The following is a 23,258-nucleotide window of genomic DNA, read 5'->3' on the forward strand; positions in this document are numbered from 1 at the left end:
AAGAATACTCAGGGTTCTGAAATGATATAATTCCTTTAAATGATGAATTACAAGTAAGGTTATTCCCTACTACATGTAACAATCGGTTGACAATTTGCAATAGTGATTACTCTGAAATTTTTTTCAAAAAGCTTGCAGTGTTCTTCATATGGAAATATAGGTAATGAAGATTGAAGACTATTAAGCCGCAACATCTGTTCTGCATGTAGTCAAACTAATAGCAATGGTTTCCAAATGGTGAGTTCCTATCCATTGCAACTAAGACAATCTATGAATGTATTTCTCAGACTGTGGGGATTCAGACTGTTCCAAACAAACTGCTGCTTGGTTCTACTGTGAATAGGTTGGTTAAGATTTTTAATAAAAAAATTTTTTTTTTTCAACAAATTTTGGGATGAGACTGAACAGATAGTGCTCCAAGTGCTCTTCAAAAACAGATCAATAAATCTCACATTTAAAAGTTTCTCATCATCCACAGTATCTAAATCTTGCTCTCACATTTTTCTACTGTATGTAATAATGGGCAACATTTTCAGTAAATGCTTGCTCTTTTTGTTTGCATGAGCAGCATGTTATTTTAATTAAATTTAAGATTTCCCACAAAACATTCACTAGATCCTGTCTGTCCTTTCTTGGGATGACCGCTGAGGATGCAAAATTTAGCATCACATTAATCATCTATCTTTATGGTTCAAATGCACATATATTGTAACTTCCTCTGCTAAAATGGAAAACAACTTTTTCCTTCGCTTTCTCTGCTTCCTAGTAATCTCCTTTTCATGAAAAGTGTTCAGATCATCATTCCTATGTTCACAATTCCCTCCCTCTCCAAGTAGCAAGGTAATAGATCCATTCTACCTCACTTGCATCCATCCGCTGTCCTAGTCCTATCAAAACGGAGAGGTCTTGTTTAAACTTAGATTCATCCAATTCTGTTTAACCCTTTGGTAAGAAAGAAAGCCCAGTAAATACATTTAAGTAGCAGTGGATTAACAAAGAGATGGCCTGATTTCAATGTCTCTAAGCACAGGCCTTCTTTACTCTTGAATGTTTAAGTTCTTGTAATTATTTAAACTTTTCCTGTAGACATCTATAAACAATCAGTGAAATAAATCTATATGTACACACACATCTCTACCAAAGTAATTTCTGCTTCAAATTTGAGAATGAAACTACAGTTTAATTTAATGTAACGCTAAGTTTTGCTTAATGTAATGCTTCTTCATACAGACACACTAGAAATTAACTGATTTGATATAATGTCATAAATTGTATAATTCTCAGTGTACTCCATACCAGTTTGGCATGTGGCTAAAAAGATAGATCTCTAAATTGTACAGAACACTGAAAAATTAAGTACTTTAAAATAAATCAATATGATATTAAATAAAAGGGTGACAGTAAGGGAGTCATCTGTAACCCTAGAACACAATGGTTACTCTTCTGTACTGAAAGCAGAGCTAGCCTGCATAGTTTTGAAAAGCCCATCTTAAGCATGTACAGAAGTAAGAATTTCTGAAGAACAGAAATGATCTCATACTCCACCAGTGACGCTGAGCAGCTTCAACTCTGAAACAAATGTGGTCACCTCTGAATTCATTCTAAAATATGAGTTCTCATTCACTAGGATAATAAAGTTCCAGTGCTTTGATTCACTAAAAGTAGGTAATAGAGTTAAAAGCACGTAACGACCCTTGTTCCAGAACTTCAACAATTCACTAAAATACCTCTATTACCGCGTCTTCACTTTGTTGTTCAGTACTTGAGATCATGCAAAGATGCTTGGTTTCCTATAAAACTCAAAAAAAAAAATCATTTCCTATAAAGCAATAGCAACCTTTTGCCACTGAGGAAAGAAATGAAATAGAAGTTGTCTAAGTTCAGTGAAGGACAGATGATTCTAAAATTTTAACCTATAAAATTTTGTAGCTAAAATTAACACAGCAAGATAGGACGAAAGAAACCAGTAGCAGAGACCACTACACTGATTTCAAGGCATGTGAAGAAACAAAAATAATCTAGAGAAGGGCATTGGGGGGGAAAGAGAGATAACCCTATAACTATCCAATAATGAAAGAAAACTGGACATAATGAAAATGAACCTCCATTAATATGGTTTTCCAGAAGATTTTTTTTGTATAAAATTTCAACTCACACATCAAAGTGAGTGAGAACTCAGCTGATTGGTTTGCTGCTGAAGAGCTGCAGATTGCTTCTGAAAAAAGAAAATTGTGGGGGACTGCATTGCATTTTTAAAGGTTAGCAAGACACCTCATGCTGATATTGTTTGTTCTCATTTCACAGGGCTGCTTCTCTTGAGGTTTCATCCCCCTGTAGTTTTCTCACAGTGCAAAGCTGTGTACAAATATAATGCAATATGATGTATAGTATCGCAAAGATGTCTTTACAGAATATCATTCTACTTCATTATTGCACTTTTTTCTTGGTCTTTTATTCATACAATAAAAGTGTGCTATTTCTTTAAACTAGAAGAAAGCAAATGAGATGAAGCATCAAATAATAACTGTACCTTTGATTTTCCATTAAAATAAATTTAAGATGTGGCCTTGAAGAAATAAAAATTAGCCAAATAATAAACAGTACTAACAGCAATTCTCTTTGAAAGTATACTAAAATGCAGCCAGCAGAAGTAATTTCTTTGTCAAATTATCTTAAAAGAAAAAAGATGAAAATACAGTCTGGGGTTGTTTGGTTTTTATTTTGTTTTGATTTTTCCCCCTACTCTTTAAATGTTGCATGTGAGTATGAGGACTACTCAAGAAGGTTCAGGTTTGAAACCTCTCCAGTCTGAAAACACATCACAATGTAAGAGCAGCTTCACCGTACCACTCTAATACATATAAACGCTGACATGATGAGAGCTCCACTTACACTGAAAACGTAGTTCAGCTCTCAGATGCTAATTAGACTTTGAAATCCTTCTGAACATCAAAATAAATGTGTTAATATCACATGGGATGGCAGTTTATCAGATTTGAGATGTCTGTCTCTGGCAACAGTAAAAGAGCAATAGACTACTTTGATAAAAGGCAGAATTGTATTACAGTGGAGTTTAATTTCAGTTTTCCCACATCACAAGGTCCTTTCCATCCCACATAGTACTCCTTCCAAAGGAAGGATAAAGTAAGAAATGCTTAACACATATCAGAATTCCTGGACTTTAGTAAAAGCTGTGCAAAGCAACAAGTTTCTTCTGCTTCAAAAATTTTTGTGACATTTTAGGTGTTTCTAGATTTAACTTGGATAAAATCCTCCCCCTCAAAGAGTTCACTTCCAATCTTCCTATCACCTCTACTTGCAAATTGAGCTCCTACACTTTCGCATAAAGATGTAACTGTCCTGCTCAGTCTTCCAAAGGTTTCTGGGAAGAGGAAATAAGCAAGTGAATACGACATTCGCCATTCACATACCATCTCAGAATTATTACACTGACAAATTATCATTCTTAGTCCAGTTTTTCCAAAAGCAGCCCTGGTGGCATAATCCAGGAGGAACATGAACGCTTTAAAACCATTAACTCAACTTAAGCTTTGATAGCAGTATTTATATAGCAAAATATCTAGTGTTTTCTGGAAGCAAGTTCTCTGTTGGACTGCTTCTCCCAAAATGTTTTGCTGCAAGTTACCAAGTAGCAGCATAGGAACACAGCTCAAGGAGACAGACTCCCACTTCTCTTCCATGACACAAACTTCATCTTGTAAGGATGTGTTGCCAGAGGGACTTACTGCACTGCCCAAAGCTTCACTGACTGAGCTCAATAGTGACTGCCCTCAGAATGCAAAGTGAACAGCATTTTCTGCAAAGGTCAGTTGCTATCAAAGGAGACAAAAACATGCATGCTGACACCTGTGAACTTTGTAAACAAGAAAGTGATTTCACTATCCGCACCACCTGAAGACAACATTTCTCACTTTCTCCTCAGGCATAGTTTTTGGTTTACTGGAATGTACCAGGATCCACTGCAGGTTGTCTGCTGGCAATATGGAGACGTGCTGATATATTAAATACATATTCTCCAAAATCCTTGTTCTTTGTTCTTTGTAAATATACTAGTAATTTATTACTAGTATAACACCCAAATAAAAAAGCAGAACTAACGCACTTGAATCTTTATCAGCTTATATTACAGTAAAGGAGGTGAAATCAGACTGATGGAAATACACAAAAGTGGCATAATGAAGAAAAATTACTTCAAAGGTAAGAAAAATCACTGTAATGTAGTGCATAAAATGTTTAGTCTACAAAAGGAAGATCAAATATCAGAGATTTTCATTTCTCTTTACACAGTAATATTTACTAATATTTCAAACAACTTCTAACAACATACATGGAATAAGCACCCTTAGAGTCAACGGAGGTGAAAATATGAGTACAATACTCCAACTCACTTTGAAAAGTGCTCTCTGCATTATCTATCATTTAATTACCTCAGTTTCTTCTAACTCAGAATACATCATATGCCAATGGTAGTGAAGGCCACAGCTTCAAAATGTTCTCAGCTTTGTGAGCCCTGGTTTTTAAAATTACTTTTGTATTAGATTTCAGAAATCATCTTACTCAGCTTTAGCTACCTAAGAGCTAAGTGTCCACCCAGTTTCCTCCTACAGTATATAGACCAAGGATAGTTACAGAGCGTGATTCATTCCAGCTTGTGCCAGGTACCAGAGACAGTTACAGCAGCTGATTCTCTCTTCCTTCAGCTCCTACAGAAGAAATTAATTCCAACCTAAATCCTTCATAAAAAAAAAAATCTTTATGCTACCTTTATAGCTATTCAAAATGGAAACTATTATCACTTGGAAGAAATCACTATGAGATGTTGACATCTGTTTTCAACATCGAGCATTACCTAATACGAAGTGAATAATAAGGCTGTGTGTGCTCTGCTGCTTCTACCTGAGCGTGACAGTTGAGTTCTAGGCCTGATACAATGTATTTTCTGACTCAGCATGTCAGTCAATCTCTTCTAAATTTGCAAAGGAGAATTAAATAACCCAAAGATACTAAAAAAAAAAACCAACACACAACCAACAAACCAAAAAACCCCAAAACTAAAACATTACCTCATTGCTTTTCAGCACTTCTCCTACTAAAATTTTCACACACCTGGTTTTGGATATCCTCTCAAAATTTTATGACAATATATCCTATTCATTCCCTTTTCCTTCTCACTGTCCTCTTCTGGGTACAGCTGGTGTGGCGCTTGCCTGTAAGGTTTTGCAGTTTACATTTGTCTCTGTACTTCAACGGTTCTTGGTTGATCCAGCTGTAACCATTTAAGCTGGATCAACCAGTACCTCCCTTTCAAAAACAAAATTGCTATTAAGGTTTTCTGACCATTTTTCTTTGTCTTCCAATCTCCAGCCACACTATGGCGAAAGCAAAAACAATTACAGAAAAGAAAATCCATACAAAGGCTGCAACCACATGCAAGTCATGGGACAGAAACAATGTAAGACAATCTGCCACAATCCCTACAGTACCTTCAGCTGGGAATTCACATCACTTTTTTTTTTTTTTGACCATCCTGTTCCAGCTCCTCACTCCCTGTCCTGAATAACACTCTTAACAAAATCAGGTGTGTTATACTGCCAGATAAAATCAGAAACAAACAGAAACCAATTAAACAATTAACAGACTAATAACCCTTACCTATCTTCAAAAAAAAAATGATGACAGTCATGAACTGTTATACAAAATTGGCATATGGCAACTTTTGTTTCATTGCACCTGATCTGATTTCTTCACTCATGGCACCTAGTATTAATACTTCCAAGGTGTATAAATTCAAAGTGACTAGTCAGATATTTTTTCCTCTGGAAATAATTTATGAAATAGTTATATTGAAACAAGTCCAAGTACTACAGAACTTCTTTGAAATAACAGGTTATACAGATTTACCCATAAGGTTGTGACATCCATTGGTAAATTCTGATTAACAGAATATTCTGTATTTCAATATGAAAGAACTGATCCAATTTTTAAATTATTTTGTGGATCAGATGAGAAGCGACTGAATTCAAGGTTCACATTTCAGCAGAGTACTAAACTAAATACCTCCATTAAATATAGATCTACATTCTTGACTTGCAGTCTTTAAACCTGCCTGATGGAAAATAAAGAATAACTGGCATTTTTCATCGGGATTTTATCTTGATAAAAATCCTTTTTGCAGATATATTTGATATTCATTATGTTCCTGTAACAGCCTCTGCATCTCGAATGTTATCAAACCGTGGCAGAATCTTTTCATCTTAATAATACAAAAGTAGACTTTGTGTTCTCAACTTTACTTTGTTCAGATTACCAATAGGGAAGTTTTGATTGACACAGGGAAAGGAAAAACAGTTCTGATTAAATCTCAGAGCTTTTATTTGGGCTGATTTCACAAGGAGAAAAGGTTATCGATCTGTTATGACATATGTCAGATTTTTCCTGGCCATTATTTTTTATATAGACCATTGGACAATTATTTTCAGGAATAAGTGTAGGTATCCTTCAATTAAGTTGTGCATTGTGGCTTTGATGAATACCTTCAGTTTATCAAGCAGGCAGATTCTGTCTTGCACTTCCATTTCAAACGGGACAACAGCGAACATGTTGTTCAGCCCCCCAAACCAAAACAGACATGTTTGACATTACCTAAACCAACCACATGGGATTTCATCAAAACACTAAAAAAACAGTTGCCTTCAACTCTTTTTAATTGTAGTTCCATATGATGTCCACTCTAATAACACCCAACTTCTGGAATGTAATGTTTCATCAGTTCCTATAAAAATTTCCCATGCTCTTTCAGTGTTGCTTTTTGTTTGGTTTCGGGATTTTTTGTTGTTGTCTTGTTTTTCCTTTTTTTTTTTCCCCTGTTAGAGAACGGATAAAAAGTTTCACCTTCTAAAAAGATTGTAATTACTGTACTACAATATTTCCCTGTATTATTGCGAACTATGCTCCGAGTTTGTGTATTGCTCAAAAATAACTTCAGTATAAGCACATATAACATACAGTAAAGACAAGTATCACTCGTAAGTAATAAACAATAATCAGATGAAGTTTGTTATAGCTAATGTTTATACTTCGGACTTTATGTTAATATGATATTCAAAATAGTTCACTGCTCTCTCAATACAGTATTCCCTTTCTTTGTTCTAAAATATTTATTTGAATCATTCTAATGCAGCATTAAAAGCCACAGAAGTTTTAAAGACAAGATCAAAGGATGTCACTAGTCTGATCTTTTCAAATTGACTTACAAATCAAAGAATAGGATACAAGTGCCTGTCATAAAATATTCTTATTACTAAAAATTCCAATAAATATTTGCACTAGTCCTGTACCCAGCATTGAATCATTTCAATCATTCATTCAATCATTCACCGAATTTGAGGTTCTAGCTTACTTCATACCTTCCACCAAATGGCCAAAGAGCTGTAAAAAAGTATATGTATAGCGTCCACTAAAACCAAAAAATGATTACATTTGCAACTATTCAAGTTGTTAGAGTTACCTTTTAGACTAACTCAATGCTTCAAAAAATCTTTCAAACAGAAGTTTTTAATCACAACAGATTTGCAAGCAAGAACTGCATCCTTTCCCATGTTTGTGAAGTTTTCCTTCAAGGGAATTTCATTTCACCTCTTTATATGACACAAGGAAGAGTGTTAACATAGAACGTACTTTCTTTGAAGTATTCTCTACTTTGCTGCTGAGAAGGAACAAACCCTTAAAACTTTCAGTGTGTAAAAATGGATTGTGCATGTTGATTCTGTTTGTGGTACATGTATAGATTTCACTCAGGCAGTGAATGCTCTCTGAAAATAAAGCTCCGAAGGGGCTTTGTTTTTTCCATGATAAAATTTTAGATTCTCCCATCTATCTCAAGAAGAATTATGTTCTTCATGATTAAGATTACTGCAGTTCATTCTATGAAATTCCAGAGTTATCATATCCTCAAGTGAATTTAATAAAGCTTAGCCTTAGCTGCTCTTGAACAGCAGCCAAGCATTTGATTTGTTCTATTTCATTTTATTCATTTATATGCATCTCACTGCCATCTGGAATCATAAAAACAAATAGCTCAAGCAGTTAATGTGTTAAAAAGGGGCAATGAAACAATGAAATATTCTCTTCCAATCCTCCCAGCCCCCCCATTTACTCTGTTTCTTTCATATCTATTTCAAAACTCATGTTGCCATTTCCTAATTCCAAAAAGACTTTCTGTAAGAGGATTGAAGGACAGATGTTGGAACCCTTACACAAGTGAGCACATGCTGTCTTATCCATGTTCAGTGTTTCAAAGCCAAAAATACTTGAATGAATAAATCATGCTTGGTAGCTGAAAATGAACAGATAACTGCATCACTGTGTAACTTGTACACAGAAAACATCAAATGAATATTTCCCCCTCCAATCTCATCTTTCTTAATTGCTATTGACAGCATTATTCTGTCATTTCTATCTCCTTTTAATATCCGGCCTTCATGGTAAGTTTCTGAAAATGTTTGATTCGCTCATTGTTTTGTAAAACAATCGTGACTATGTCAACCTACTGGTGTTTTCACTAGTAGAACTAGATGGAAATCAAATGAAAACTAATGACATATTTATACAATAAAGACAAATACAAAAGCTGGTGAGCCACACAAGTGAGTAGATAACAGCGTTGGTTTGGGTTTTACTCTAAAAACGCACATGAAGAGATATAAAGTATTTATATCTGTAAGTAAGACTAATTCATTCAGATATTTATGCATATAAGTAGTGGATTGATAAAAACAAGGATCTGATTTCCACTGAGACATCTACATGTACTTGAGGATCCAGAAATATTAAATATTTGTACTGACATACGAATGTATTAATCTCAGAGAATTCTGAGAGTATCCCAGAAATGGGCTGAAAAGGAAAAAGTACTTTCCTGAAAGTACTGACTGGCAAAGAATCAAATTCTCCCAAATATGTTTGGTTTACAGCATTAGTTTAAGATTTACTTGCGTGAATATCCACGGATTCTGCATTAACAATAATATGGAGCAACACAAAAGAAATAGTGTGACAATAGAATGTACTACTGTATGTACTAAAAATGCAGAAGACATGAAGATTGAAACAGATGTAGACATGCCTGGTGAAGCCTGACAGGACAGCTGAAGACTGTTCGATATCTACAAGTGAAGAGGAAGATGGAGACAGAGACAAGAGTGAGACGGTGCAGAAGGAAAGAACTGCTCCAATAGCTTCCTCACGTGAAGTGGTTCCTTTTCCTCATTCAAAACGAAGCCATTTTCAAGACACAAAGGAAAGAATGAAGAAAGACACACCACCTGGACACACCAGGGCCTCACTAGAGCTGATTGGAAATTTTCACCTTATGCCATCATGACTTTTTCAACTGGGAAGCCAACAAATGAGCCTCTTGATGAGTGCTCACAATACAACCATTCCAAGTACGACTGAGCATACTTGCTGTCTGGGATACAATGCCCACCTTTGCCAAAAAAAGCAAAGGAATACGACTGAAGGACAATGACTGACTGTGATCTGCTTCAATGACTTCTGGTCAAGACAGACTTTGCTGGATTTTCTCTAAGGCTCCAGAAAAGGTTTCACTGGTACTCAACTATTTCATATCAATCTGTAAAGTACATACATGCTCTTTCAATAGAAATTAAACACAACAAGGGAAATTCCAATTAAGATGGGGAAAAACTTTTCACCATGGGGGTAGTCAAATAGGAATTAGTGTTTCAGAAAGGTTTTGGAATCTCAACCCTTAGAGACACTCAGAAGTCAAACCAAAAAAGATCCAGAGCAAACTGATGTATAACAAATTAGCCTGGTTTTGAGCTCCATGACTGGACTAGGTGACTTCCACACGTCCCTCTGAAACATTCTATGATTCCATGATCTGTAATCTTTAAGAGCTCTGATATAACAAATAGATGTATATTCTGTCACTCACCAACACATCTGAAATGGTTTTAATATATTGTCAAAGGAGATTTACACATCTGATATTAACTACTTTGGTTATTACCACAGTGCCTTTATGAAACGTCAAGTTGACACAATGCCGAGTGCAAGAACCAACGTATGTCTGGACTGTTACATTAAAAAAAATCCTCACCCCATAGTTTCAATATATTAATGTAGAGATAGGGAAACATAAATAAGATAACCCTAAACCCTCTATTAGAGACCAGAAAACAAGAATCTCATGGTGTTAGACCATACAAGTATTATTTTAAACCATGAAAAAACAAAGATAATATTTGATAAACAGGATATGAAGTAACTTGAGTTAGGAAGTTGGCCAAAGAAATAATACACAGAAGTGGTCTTACAAGAAACCTGATGAAGAAAGGGAATAGAACCAGCAAAGATCACTTATCAGGTATCACTACACAACTTTGGCCATATAACAGCCAAAGAATGTTACTACTTAAAATGTATTCAACACACACTTAGAATTTACTATCTTTGAACTAGTAAGTTTGAAGGAATCTTCAAGCCTAATGTTTTCAAAATCAGCAGGTTTGGTGATTTGCCCCTGTGAAAGTCAATATCAATTTGTTCATCCATCTTTTTAATTACTCACAGTGTCATTTTGCTAGATTAAAATAAAGATCTACTTTGGGCCATTAAAAAAAAAAAATGCATTTGGCCATGCTACTAAACAGCAAGAAGTATCTTGGAATACTCCCTTAGAGAGAAAATAAACATTTGAAAAGTATTAGAAAATTACTTTCTTTCTGTATGTGTATGTATAAGCTTCTACAGTCCTATAATGTACAAAATAGCAGTTACAAAGGTAAATATTTCATGTGAAGAATAAAGATCCACATTGAAGCTATTATCTTACTTCAATGTGTCTAATGGAACACACTCCTGAAAAGTACCAGGTATCTGTATTTAGAAGAGTGGCTTTCTGCTTCTTTTGGGGAGGAAAACAGGATTTTCTTGCAGGATTTCTGGTAAATCCATTGCTCCCACTCAGTTCTAAAAAAATATTATAGATCAAGCTGACTCAGCATGGACTGTAGAACAGCAAATACAACAATGCTGATCACTGCTGCTAATACTATCAGACACAACTTTACAAGTGGCAGCAGCTCTCAGTTGCAGCTCTCACTGAGTTCTGAGTTTAACATGAGTTGGGAGAAACATTCTAAAAATTGTGGTGGTTTTCACTTCTAACTTCGAAATCAATAGCAATCAAAATCTCAGCAGGCTGTAGAAGTTGCTGCCTCCTTTCTGCTAAGTTTGAGAACATAATCCAGTGTTTTCCTCCACTCTTGGAGTTTTGTTTACAAATATACTTATTTAAAATAGAAAAGCACTTTCCCAGCTTCAGTTTGATTCATTGGTATGTTTGCTACAGATGCTTCTGAAAACAGAAGACAGAAAGCAGAAAATGCTTATGCATTCTCCAAAATTAACAAAATATTCAGATTTATTCTTATAAGAAGCTCTTTTTTAAGTTCCACTTCTGTCAGGAAATATGTAGCTGTTACTTTGTATTTAATTTTAATTAATTTATAATTTAAAATATCTAACATTATTTAATAATGAAATAGCAGTTAAAGATTGTGATACTATTTGTCTAGAATACGAGGGTTTTCTTTCCCTGAATTGCTTCTCCCCATAAAGTAAGTCTAAGTCGCAGAAGGTATGTGTTTTCCTGAAGATTTCCAGTTACTCAAATACTCTGAAAGGAAAAGAGGTTCCAAATTATATTCACCTGTTTGAAATACTTCTATCTGTGGGTCATTTGCTTATCTGAAACACACGCACTAGTGTCTGGTTAAGACCAGATTTTGTCCCTGGTTGTTTTCTTTTTAAGAAAAAAAGGAAGAAAGGAAGAAGGAAAGAAAGACAAAAAGAAAGTATCAGTCCATCAATGGTTTAGATATGGACCTAAGAAAAGTATTTTTGTGTGGGAAAGTCGATGACTGGAGTCTTTCCAATCCGTACTAGTGTCAGTGTGTCTACACACCTGCAACTTATTTACTATTAATGCACACAGATAAAAGCTTTTGTCCTGCCTGGACAATAAAAGGGAGGACATTCCTTTGAGGAAAAGTATTAAATTCAAATTTCATGTCAGACTCTGGTGATCATACCAAGAACAATGACAACATCACAGCCCAGAAGGAAACAGAGAACACAAGCAGAGGGCAATTCATCCCTTTGACAGCCACGGACAGAAAAAGCAGACAAAGGATGAAAACTACACTGAGAAAACAGACTAGAATTCCACTCATAATTCTTAGCTGCAATTCAGTGATGGGAAATTAAACCTCACATCTTTGATATCATAATTCAGGTTTTATTGGAAATAAGTTAGTTGAGCTTTAATGAACAACTTTGATAAAAAGTTTTGGAATAGTGGGAGACAGTATTGGAATGAGTAAAAGTGAAATAGTGGGAAAAAAAAAAAAAAGAGAACCGCCATTCAAAACTGCACTTGTGATATCATATCCTAACCTTCAAGCTATCCAGAGTCACTTTCTAGTAGAGTGAGAACCCAGTACATTCTCAGAAGGGAAGACCAACCTCTCCAGATCTCAAAACGACGTGGTAAAGTGGAAACCTCAGCGCTTGGCTGCCTTTCCTAGCCAGAGCTATGGGATACTGAGATATGCACAGGTCTACAGTATATACACCCTCATGCTCTTTCTTCATATACACCTGCACACAAAATACATGTAGATACATATAAGCACTATATCTCTCTCTCTCTAAACACTGTATAAACACACACGTAAACATTGTTAGAAGACCAGAATTCCTGCTTAGACCAGATTTCTTCGAAGAAAATGTAGAAAAAAAGACATGTATTGCTAAGGAGTGTGAGGTCTTGAAAGAAGCATATTTCTTCAGATAGATCACTAGGAAGCTTTACTGGACTTTATGTGTGCTGAAGTTATTTTAATAATTATAGCTCCTAATCACTGTAAAAAATATCAGCATATGTACAGATCTGCTGATGTGTGTGCACTAAGCAAACAGACCACAGTGTACTTAAAAACTGCTTCTCCAGAAGTCATACAAATATTATCTTCAAACAAAATTTATTTTAGAAATAAAGACATAAAATGAACAGTGCTCAATAATTCAATATGAAAGCAAAAAATATTTTAAAAATTCTTTAAAAGATTTTATAAATAATACTGAAGACCAAGATATACTATAAATATATGTTTTATGGTAAAATGGGAAATCACTGAAAACATGTAACCAAAAATACCCTGCAGCTTACAGTTTATGTTAGAAAAATAATTCTATTTACATCACAAACCAGATTAGTTCCTGACAGCACCGTACTGCCCTTCAGCAGTCTTCCACTCAATTAACTTCAGAAGGATTTAAAGATATCCTCCAAAGTCCAATACATTTTCTGATCTGACAGGCAGCTTTCATACAAACTGCAGATTGTGTGTCAGAGCTTCACCTTGGAGTGACTCACTTGATACCGGGCCATGTCTGAGAACAAGTGGCATTGAGCTTTGGTCGGCACACACCCATATAATATGCAGGCATCGACAACATGCCACAGGATGCAGACCAGCAAATCCGAGAGCCATCTCTGGCTGCTGGCATTGTAGGGCTAAAAGCAGCAATGTGATTAATTTACACTGTAAAACTACCAACAAATAAAGAACTATTATTCTTGCTGAGCCACATGTAGCACTGTGACTAACTAAAAGCAAACTCTAGGACTATCTGTTGATACACTTGCCAGCACTTGTGACATGGGTGGCAACGTGCACCAGGAAAAAGGATGAATCTGAGATGATGCTGAGAAATAATAATTGCAGTCTAAAGTAAAATAAAATAACTTGGAAAGTATGATTGATATTCCAAAGAAAATATAAAGAGTTTTCAATTTCAAAAGCAGCATTTGGTACTCTCCATGATTCTTGCTCATAATTTACTCTGACTTCTACGCAGTCAGAAAATAGTATTTCTGTACGTGAAGACACTTGAGCAACAGAGTTGGTTTTCAGAAACATATACCTATTTTTGACTCAGGATGCTAATATTCAAAAAAGGAAAGAAAAAGAAAAAGAAAAAAAGGAAAAAATTTTAAAAAGAAAAAAGAAAAAGAAAAAACAAAAAAAAAGGAAAGAAAAAAGAAAAAGAAAAAAGAAAACAAAGGGAAAAAACCCACCACCACACACAACACCAAAAAACCCCGCAAAACTAAACACATAATTTTTTTTACTCCATTTAGCCTTCACATCATTAAGAAGTGTAGAAATTGGTATTTGGCACACATACATATTTGGTCAGTACACGTACAGGCTTTCAAGAGACTTCCATTAACCCATTTAACCACCAGAAGGAAACGAGCTCGCTGAACAAGTCTCATGCCAGTCTATGAAAGAATTACTTTTTTAACAGTGATACTTAGATGTAAGAAAACAAATCAAAACAGAGGAAACACATGAAACTGAACCACTTAAGAGGTTGGTGGTTTTTCCCTTAGTGCATTTGGACCATTATTATATTTGGCTGTGCTGACTCATGAGAGAACTAGAAGAGGGAGATTACTCATTTGGACCAATAATGCAACCACTTGATGTACCTTTTATTTCATACCTCTTAACTTTTTGGAAGTTTAAAATCATCCTAGATTCTTTGAGAATTTTTTATTGATGGACTGGAATGATACAACCAGTGAAACGCTAGGAAAAGGTAGACCTTCAGCTAGGTTAAAAGCAATAGAAATTTCATGAAAAATATTTTTTCACTGCAAATACATAACTGGAACTTTTAACTTAGAAATGTACTTATGAAAGATTCTCTTCATACTTTGTGCAACTGTATATCCACTTGAGATGACTAAGTTACATCATGCTTGAAGTTAGATTAACTTAGTCCAGTATCTCAACTCACTCTCCCTCGATTAAAAAAAAGAAAAAAAAAGTCTCAATGTAAGCATTCAGATTATTTGGAACTTTTCTTAATCAAATATTAATTTTATGTATATGAGTTCTCATCAATGAAATTAAACTTAATTATCATAAGATCAGAAATCCAATTATCAAAAAAAAAGAATTAAAACCAGAAACTGCAAGCCTGTGAAATCCTACTGTCTTCCTGGCAAACATCTCTGCTAGGCCCAATAGTTATTACTCTTAACAATTATCTCTGAACTTTTCCCATCACCCACCGACAAAGCACCTACACAAACAATTGTAACAGCAATAAGCAGGACCAAACTTTTTTACACTAAACAATGCTTCTTGAATAAATTCCTAACTATGTCAGGAATGAAATTTCCACCCAAAGCAACTGGTTGAATTATGGCATTTAGTCAATAAATATCATTACTGTATGTCTAACCACAGCAAGTGTTGGGCTTTTTAATTTAAAGCACAAATGCTGCAAGGGTATGATAAATAGGAATAGCAAAACTGTCTTACAGATACACAAACTTCTTCCCAAGAAAATTACTTCAGTATCAGAAATGAAAGATTTTCTGTAACAGTCATAGCTATAATTATGCAATACAATATGCTAAATTACAATACGTACTTCATTATTAATAGAATTTATTTTACAGATCAAATAGCCAAATACACATTTTCCAAAGAGCTAGATAGCAAATGTGCAGGTAACTATAGGCAACAGTCATGGTAGACATTCTGCAGTCCAAGAACTGAGGCAATGTGATTATTAAGTACAAGCCTATAAATATCTTTACATCAAACATACAGTCATGTGTAAGAATTCCATGTTGTTGTCTAATTCATGAATCATTAATAACTTTTTCTTTAAAAGAAAGTTATATATACTGTATACATCCCAGTTAAAAGTAGTGTATCTCATTTTATTCTAGCAAACTAATATTACATGTCTTCATATAAGTGCAGAAAACAGGGTTCTTTATACTCCTTTGCTTCCTAAGAGATTTTTGCATTGCATATGAAATTCTAGTATTATAGATGATACATATTAAGCATTACTCTCTAAAATGTGAGGCCATATACAAGACTTTGCAACCAACCTGCAAACAAAGCTATGATATTCAAATTTATTTTTAAATGACCTCTGCTAAATAAAAAATTATAATGTAAAAAAAAAAAATCATTAAAAAAGTTAACTATACAGAGAAATAATTTGGGGAAAAAAGGAAAAGTAGGCTATTTTTTGCCCCCCATGTGCCGGCTAACAGTGAAAAAAGTATGCATGCTATTTCCTATTTTATCACATTGAAAAGTAAGCCACTGGATTTATGACTTTTTTTCTTAATTAAAGTACTTCAAAAGGTTAAATGTATGGCACCTGTTACACAGACATTATCTAGATTTCAGCAAGCAAAACGCAAATTAAATTTTATTTTTAAAAGTGAATACTTTCCAGTTATTTAAAAGGTGATAATTTATTACAAAATGTGGATAAGAAAGCAGAAAGTACTCGTTTTTCACTCTACTATTCTGCCTATAAAATAAGAAAGCAGTGATTTGATCAATTCTATTTATGATCCATAGCAGCAATATCATCATTAAAAATATTATGGAATAGATATAAATAACACTTCATTCTTAACATGTGTAATGGTGCTATAAGTGTCAACAATTGGTTTTTCTTTTAAATGCAGGGAGTATAAAGAACTTTACATTCTCTTTTTAATGTATGAATAAAATTTATTGCTCCCTTTTAACATATTTATAGAAACAAAATTCCTAATTGTTTCAACTAAAATAAATAAGGAAAAAAATCTGGGACAAGAACACAAGCAAAATAAATTTACCATAATTGCCAACTGTGAAGAAGGATGGGTCACATTACTTTTTTCTTAGCAAAACTATGTTATAGAACACTATAGCACAATGTACTAAAATTTGTCTTTTCTTTTTAAAAAATTCTTGCCCTTGATACCTTTCAGTAGGGCAGCTTCAACAGTTCATCGTCACTTCCAAACCCCTCAGGAGATCAGACGATAAATTTCTTCGGCAATCAGAGACAGGACAAAGGGCTTTCTCGTGCTATTTCCATGTTTTCATGTTTGCTGGCTTAACATCATTGTGTACACGTACGACTTCAGTATATAACATCAGATGCGATGACGTTCAGAGCTGGCAAACAGAGAAACAGCATGAGAAAAGCCCTTTCCTGCATCACTTTCCCCATATATTGTAAAGTTTGTTTCCAAACTCCTACTATGTCAATTACCATATGGTCTGCGAAGTACTGAACTATTGGAGTTCTACATAACCAACCAGCTTTGCTCTGTGTGTGTTTTCAGGTTTCTGTACACAAAGATCTGTACACATCTACATACCCATCACAAAAATGCTGAAACAGGAGCCAAAGAAATGGCCTTTTTTTTCTTGCTTTATCAGCTCAAAACCCCAAGTGCTGTTGCAAGATTATAGCTATCGGAAGACTACCATGCTACCTAGAACATGTTCTACAGGATTTTAGCTGATTTCATTCAAAAGAGCACAAACTATTTTTATATGAAGAGTTCTTCTGCATCTTTAATTTATATAATCAAGAGTCAGAGTCCTAAAAATTCCCAGAAATTAAGCCATTCAGATCAATTATTTCTGAGGAAAGAAAGCACTTTCAACACCACAGTCACCAAGACACCACCCGCTCACTGGTCAGGAAATTGCTACCAACTGCAATACCTTCTGGGAGAAAACAGAAAAGGAAAGAAGTGTGAAAATTAAACGGCAGTTAAATCAGACTTTATTGTTTACAATGGTTTATAGCTATAGGTCATTTGAAAAAATAAAGTTGGGTCACAGGGAGAGAAGATTAAACTTTTCAGTTATCTCACTTAAAAAATAAAGGTGAAATGCACTTAACATTTGAGAAAATTTATGCTGCTACAACCCCAAGGCAAGCTGCTGTTAGAGAGAGTTGCGTATTGTTCCATCTTGCATAAAATTCACCCAATTATTACAGCTGGAACTTCACCTAGCAAGTTTAGTATAAACTCAGCCAATGAGTTCTTAGTGGGGAAAAAAAAAAGCCTTTGTTTTCTCTGAATTGGTTTTTACTTAAGTGTCATATCCAAAAACTTTCGTTTTTTCCCCTCACACAAAACAATAATTTCTTTTTTTCTTTTCTTCCCATTTGTGCTCTGGTTTTGTCTTCTACTACGAATCAAGGGGGCACATCCCAGGTATCTTCACCCATGCTCTTCCAGTGAAAAAAATAGATATTAAAAGAACAATTCTCATTCTTCAAAGTGTTCCACTGAGGTAAAGCATTTTCTTGACCAGCCTTACTTGAGCACTACTGCTCATTTGAGTGTGCTCGCTAACTTCCAAGCTGCAGACTTTCACTTATCCTTCCATTAGAAATCTTTTCTCCAGATGTGTACTTCAGTTTTCTTCTGAAATGTATATACCTGGCACCGTATTAGAACTCTCAGCCAGAAAATTAAGAGAAAATAACAGGAATATCTAGAATCAGAGAAGTCTATTTTGAAATGGCTTTTAGGAAGAGCTTATATGAACAGCTATATAGCTGATACTCTTCTTTGAGCGTAATTTACTCTGTATCTGTCAATGCAAAGTATCAGTGTTATCTCTAGACTTTTTCTCATACCAGAAGCATCAGCACTGCCTACCGATGATTACAGTATACAAGATAAAACTCACTAGTCTCACTGTTATTAAACAAAACAATAAATCCCACAGCTACAGATTTACATAACAGCTGAGTTTTGAGAGCTATTAGTTTCAGGAACAGTGCAATATTCCTTCCATTCACATCCTAAGTACACTGTTCTCATGGTGAGTGAGAAGCTAGAATGACATTTCAGGACATTTCAAATCAGAATCAGAAGAGCAAATATAACATAGCTGGAAGCAAGTCTGAGCAGTTCCTAGTGGGACAGTAGGGCCCCAAAAAGACAGTGTATTTTAAATGAGATCTACTGCCCAGTCAGGTTTCTGTAAGGAATTCAATGTCTATCTCCAGTTAGTTTCTAACAAACAAGCTGAATAGAGATCACTGTGACATCTGAAATTTCTGTTCCTAAGTATGGATATGTTCACAGATGATAGAATCCTGGCAAATGAAATAAACTAATGAAGATCTGCATTAGTAAACATGAGAAAAATCAATCTGCACAACTGTTCACTCCCTCAGCGATTTCCCAAAGATGATACAGTGTAATAGCAATAGCGCTAAGTTAACAGACAGCCGAAGAGTCCACCTGGAAGCAGGGAGAACTACCCAAAGGTACAGAATCATAGACTGGGAGCATAGAATCAGAGAATCACCTCAGTTGGAAGAAACCCTCAAGATGAAGTCCAACCGTAACCTAACTCTAGCACTAAACCACGTCCCTAAGAACCTTGTCTAAACACCTTTTAAATGCCCCCAGGGATGGTGACTCCACCACTTTCCTGACCAGCCTGTTCCTGTGCCTGACAATCCCTTCCATGAAGAATTTTTTCCTAATATCCAATGATTGCACCTTCCAGCTCTATCAGGGGAAGAGCTAGACTGAAACTGAACCAAGTCCTCCAGTGCTGCTCTCATGAACTCTCACACTTCTTCACTAGCACAAAGTCAGATAAAACTTGTTCTTAAGTTAAAAACGACAACACAAAAGGTCACAGGACCCTTCCTGAGTGAGCAGGTGTTTATTTTTGAAGATTTCTACTGTTCTATAGTACACATTATACTATTTTCAAATGAAAAGAATGTCTGAAATAGCTCTAAGTAAGAGACAAGAAGAAGGAGGATGCACAGAAGTTCTAAGGAACCTTTGTGGCAGTAGCTTCTTTGAACCAAGCTACCAGAGACAACATTGTCCTCTATAATTATGCATATTTTGAATAGACAGGTTGATACCTAGACAGGCACTTGATTTGTCTAAATGTTGTTTAACGTACTTGAGCAAAGATTTCAGATTTTAAAATTGTGTTATGTACTGCATGAAAATTAGACTGGAAAAACCTTTTCTTTTCATCATTCGAATGCAAAAAAAAAAAGTGTCAGTATGGAATACTTCACATAGTCTGCTCTCACTAAGATAAATATCAAAAGCAATTGAGCTTTTACAAAGCTTGCAGACAGATAAATTCTAAAGGTGTTGTATGTTTTTCTTCCAAAGAAATGCATCTTTCTATGAGGCCTATTATTACCAAAACAATGAAAATTCTATGACTCTAAAAGTCAGTTTGATTTCTGAGTCTCCAAATATCCTAGATTGAAAAATCTTATTATGATTAAGCTGCACCTTCATATTTTTTCACTTTGTAAAACTTGTTTAAAAGAATTATCTCTACAACATCCCCAAAGTAAGCATGCTACTTTGGAGGTCTACTGCCTCTAGTATTTATTACTTCCTACTGTTTAACTTCAAAATAATATTAACATCTCTCTCCTTTTCCCTTTCTCACATACAACAAAAGCTGTATCTCTCCCTCTTAGAAGAGATTACATCAGGACCATACTTTTCCCTCTTCACCTTCATGTAGTTCATGATCCGATGCATCCTCAGCTCCTTCAGGAGTCTCCGATTCCTTTTCCATAAAAATTTCAGCTGTTGCATTGCTGTATTTATTTACCCACATGACCACTAAAGAGATATTTTAGCGCTTTTTTTTAGTAGAAAAATCTTTCCATCTTCTCTTGCATGCTTTTTGAGTACAACTGTTATAATGACTTTCTGTCATTTTATAGATCACTTAGATAAATTTAGCAGTAAAGCAAAGACATAATTTCCTTTCTTTAACAACCTAAATCAATAGCATTCAGACATACACAAAATTTAGAGCTTCAAAAGAAAGTATATTTTTAGCTGTAACTCAAGAGTATTTCAAGTATCTGAGTAGAAAGTCTTGCATGGACAAAACCAAGAACAGTTGAGATGTGTGGCCTGTTAGTACGAGCACCCATTGGAAACTGAAGAGATCTTCACAGTGGATGTGATCGTCTTAACCTCCTTCAGAGAGCTTTTGGCTTGACCAAGGAATGTATTACAGTAACCATTAGTGATAAAATAATTTTTTTTCCCCCTCACATTAGACATCTTATTTTCATTTTTCAAATTAGCACATCTTCCTTTTCAACTGAACCTATTATCCTTCAATTCTCCAGGTTGTTCTACAGTTTTCTGAAAATTCAGAGACTGCATGACACAAATGCATAATTAACCACAAACACCCTGTTAGTCCCAGAGGCTGGAGGCTGGCAGGACAGTGTGACATCTGATCTGTGGCACAAGCTTATTTTGGTTGGTTTTGTTTCTTTACTGGCTACCAGTGATAACTCTTAGTCTGTCCTGAATAATCTTCTATAGCCCCACAGGTGATAAAACTATATAGACTGCAATATACACAATCAGGTTAGGAGTAAGACTGACTTTTAAAAGACCCATTAAGGTTTAAGATATACACTTCTTGTTTTTACTTATGATGAAATACAATTGTGCCTTTGTGATCATGGTCCAACACAAAGGATTTAACTCTAATGGCCTTTCCTGCCCAATCTATATAATTAAACACATTAATGAAATTATTATATTTTATTTAAATAAGTAATAAGAATGTGAGTTCATGTGTTTAAAGGTAAATGTAGTTTTCAAATTAGTATAAAGAGCCATTGATAGTGAGTAGTTCTACTTTCCCGAACAATGCGATCACTTTCATATAGAAAAATACACCTAAGATGGATAGCTGTAGATCTAACAAAATCAATATTAATATTAATCTTTTTTTGATATATTCAGCACACCATAATAATATAATTTCAGGTACGGCTGTGTGAAGATAAGCTAGTATCAGGTAATGAGTACTTAAAAAAAACACCAAGCTAGTTCTATTCTGCTCTTCCAGATAGGAAGCACCTGTCATTGGCATTTAAGGTAGAGATTAAAAAATGCTCTTTCCCCCAGCCAACTTCTGCAGAAGAGAACTGCTTTCCATTCTACTTTAAAAGCCCTTTCTGATGGAAAAACTATGTTAGTAAAAACCTAGAGAGTCACAAGCTGGCTTTTTTTGTTAACAGCATTACTGCGTGACAAAGTATATTTGAGCAGACAATGGAAGAACCTTTCTGGCTCAGAGGAACTATATCAGAATTCAATTGAAAAATCACTTCGATCAGACCTACAGAAATGCTGAGAACAGCACCACCCTCCTCAGAATTATGAGAGTTCCAACAGATGAACTTGCAAGCAGCTCTTCTAATGAGCAGAGATGAGACAAGCAAGAAGCTCTTCTAATTTAAATTAACACATTCAATTATCTTTAATATGAAATACTCAAATAGCAATGCTTTTTTGCATTTCTATCATCTTAGGAAATTTTTTGTTTGTTCAATTTCTGTTAATGCACCTCAGAAGGAGACAAAAATTTTATAAAGAATAGTGATATGGACTACTGCACAGTAGTCCATGATGACGACTTTGAATGGGGAGCTTTTCTAAGGCACATTTTGTTAGCACGATAGTGGTAACAAAATAAAGCCCCCACAAAAATTCCAAAACCTCAGCTGGAGCAAAAAGCCTAATTAGTCATGCTGAGGATTTGTTCCTGAGCAATAGTATGAAAATATATTATCAATAATATAATTAACTTTCCTGAAATGTTAGTCTCTTTAATGATTAATTCCTTCAGCAATTCAAGCTTAACTAGAAAACTGTTTTCATTGAAACTTTGTGATATTTGTGAAGAAAAGTAAGCAAATGAGCAGCAAAGCTTTATTATTAATGAAACTTTCCAGACATTAGATTCAATTTCCAGTGATCTAAAGCATTTCTGTGGGCTCTTAAAGAATAAAAGATACTTTGGTTCTCATTTTTAACTTTAAGCTAAAGATTTAGATATTTTCTTTGCTGTACTCAGCTTCTGATAAGCTAATATCTGTTTTATCAAGCACAGCAGCAAATAAGTCAGAGCAATTATACTGATGCTTCAAGTTTTTCCCTAACTTTGCCTGTCGACTGTGTCATTCCACCAGACCTAAGCAGTCCAGTATGTTTCCAGTCTGAAAATGACACAAACTCCCAGAGGAAAATCCTTGCCTGCTTTTGAGAGACCCTGAAGTAAAGCTATGCCCAAATGACGACTGCAATTCCAGACTCCATTAATATTAAGAACCACTTATCAGATCCTGTAATGCTTCATTGCTTTCCACCTAGTCTAGATCACCCCAACTCTCAAACACGCAGTCCCGAGGACAGTCCCACAACCTCTCTCTGCCTTCCTACACTGGGTACTGTCAGGATGCCGGAGTGTCACACTGATGCCGGA

At 35.0% G+C, this 23,258-nt stretch overlaps 1 protein-coding gene across 1 annotated transcript in view; it reads right to left on the bottom strand.

Annotated features, from left to right (window-relative positions):
• PCDH11X (protocadherin 11 X-linked) overlaps window positions 1-23,258 on the bottom strand; it is a 473,232-nt gene that overhangs the window by 374,095 nt on the left and 75,879 nt on the right. The window lies entirely within an intron of this gene.

This window comes from Caloenas nicobarica, chromosome 12 (assembly GCF_036013445.1).
Source record: "Caloenas nicobarica isolate bCalNic1 chromosome 12, bCalNic1.hap1, whole genome shotgun sequence".
In the NCBI taxonomy this organism is placed as follows: domain Eukaryota; kingdom Metazoa; phylum Chordata; class Aves; order Columbiformes; family Columbidae; genus Caloenas; species Caloenas nicobarica.